The sequence below is a fragment of the Artibeus jamaicensis genome, unplaced genomic scaffold, assembly GCF_021234435.1.
Source record: "Artibeus jamaicensis isolate MK-2021 breed Jamaican fruit bat unplaced genomic scaffold, CSHL_Jam_final contig_477, whole genome shotgun sequence".
Taxonomy (NCBI): domain Eukaryota; kingdom Metazoa; phylum Chordata; class Mammalia; order Chiroptera; family Phyllostomidae; genus Artibeus; species Artibeus jamaicensis.
Genome location: NW_026521854.1, coordinates 7372987 through 7375267, shown reverse-complemented (window position 1 = coordinate 7375267; position 2281 = coordinate 7372987).

The window sequence follows — 2281 nt, the reverse complement described above, 5'->3', positions numbered from 1 at the left end:
CACCAGAGAGGAGAAAAGAGAAGATGGATGCCCGGGGGAGATCTAACATCCATAATGTTCCCTGTCACCCCACCCCCTCCCACCTAGCCTGTGAACAGTGATAGTAGGACAGAGCAAGCCAGACACGGACACTCCCAGCCCCATGGACTCCTCCAGCCCCATGGACTCAGCTGGGCTGGTGGAAGGAAGGAGGACTGGAGGAACCCAGAGGCAGGTGTCAGGAAGACATCCAAAGGAGAGGGTATTCTAAATGGGGCTTGGAGGTGTGAGTAAGAGTTTGCAAGCTGCAGATGGGCACCCCATGCCGAGACATGGTGAGTTCCATGAGACAGCAATTAGTCCATGAACACCAGTTGAGTACCCACTGTATGCCAGGCAGTAAGGAGCCGACTGTGAGTGGGAAAACGCTCTTGGAAGCCAGAGGGCTGTGAGCCAAAAGCCTGGCTTTAGAGCCTGCTTGGTGGCTGTGTGACTTTGAGCAAGTGACTTGACCTCCCTGGGCCTCAGTTCCCTCATCTGTAACTCACCCCACTGGGTGGCTGAGGGGAGGTCTCACACTCTGACAAGACCCCGGCACAGGAGAAGCACCCCAGCAGTGCCGGCAGCTTTTCTGTGATGGGAGCTAGGGTGGGGGCAGGCCTCAGTGCAGGTGGGTGAGAAGGGGCCTGCTTGGGGCCCAGGACAGGCCCGGTGACCAGCACACTGGCGGGGAGCAGGTCTGAGCTCAGTGGAATGTCCTGCATCCTAGTGGATAAGTGAGGACCCTGCATGCCTGGGCCTCAGGCTGTGCAGATGCCAGGGACCAAGCGGGGGCCAGGTGGGACTCAGGAAGAGGGGTTTGGCCTGTGGTCTCTGATCCTCACCCCCTACCTTCCAAAGAGAGAAGGGGGGCCCTGACTGGTGTGGCTCAGTGGGTTGGGCCTTTTCCCACAAACAGAGAGGTCACTCATTCGGTTCCCAGTCAGGGCACATGCCTGCCTCTGGGCCAGGTCCCAGCAACCCTGGTTGGGGTGTGCAGGAAGCAACAGATGGATGCTTCTGTCACACCTTGATATTTCTCTTCCCTTCCTCCCTCACTCCTCCTGTCTTGAAAAATAAATAAATGGAAATCTTGAAAAAGAAACAGAAAAGGGGGTCTGGCTGTGCCTCAGTGTCTGTGCTGGGTAGTTGGGAGCAGTCTTGCTGGGGCAGCTCAGTGCACACCAACACTGCTTTTAGATGGGGGCGGGGCACCAGTCAGCCCAGAGTAAATGGGGCGTCTCAGGCACCGACTGCTTCAGCCACACACTTTCCTGCCGCCAACAGGACCTCGGAGCCAGTAGAGGCGGCCCACCCCACTGCCAGGGCTGCCCCTCTGCTGGGAACTCCCCGGGGTGACCTCAGTCCCCCCAGGGGCCAGAATCAACCATCTGACCCTGTGGGTGCTTCACCTCCATCCCCAGTCTTTGCACACACGTGCGTGGGTGCAGGCGTGCCCGTGTGTACTCTCAGTGGTCTCAGGTCCCCCCAGACGGTCCCCTTGCTGGTCCTATGTGACTGAGTGGCTGGGGTGCCATGTCCATGTCATAGGCCCCTGCCTGGGGGCACACTGTTCATCACCACCTCTCAGTGGCTTGGCTTGGCTTTCTCGGGTCACAAGTGAGGTTCGGTATCTTGTAACACAGAAGGTGTTTGTGAAGCGTGGGCCCCTAGCTGCCTGGACATGCAGAGCTGTGTGACATGGGCCAGGGGGAAGGATGGGACACCTTTGACTTGCCAGGGCAGCCGGCTGGCTTTTTATGGTTCCCCAGCTCCTACACCTGGGAAGCCCAAACTCACAGTGGGGCCCGGAGGCATTAGGTCACTTGCCTGGGGCCACCCCACTTGGCGAGTAGCCCAGGTGTGACCTCTTAAACAAGTAATATGACACTCACATACAAAAATACGTCATCTACGTGAGGGAAGAGCCGGCACTTAGGGGAGTTCTTGTCCTCTGAGTAAGCGTGAGAACCCTGCACCCTAGAGCCCTGCAAGAAGACTTCGTGTTCATAAGAAGCTCCATGGTTCTAACTTCCCTTTCTCTTAACTTCCTCTTCCCTCCTAGAAACAGTCCTGTCTACCTTGGCACGCAGGCCAGAGTGAGCATTAGACTAGCCATGCCTGCGCTCACTGGGTTGCCACCCTCTCTTTTCCCCCAAACAAATCCTGGGGGACAAAACACCTAGTTGATACCATTTTTCTGCTAACAAGCTCTAGTTCCAGAACATTCCATCACCCCCAAAGGAGAGCCCATTCCCATGAG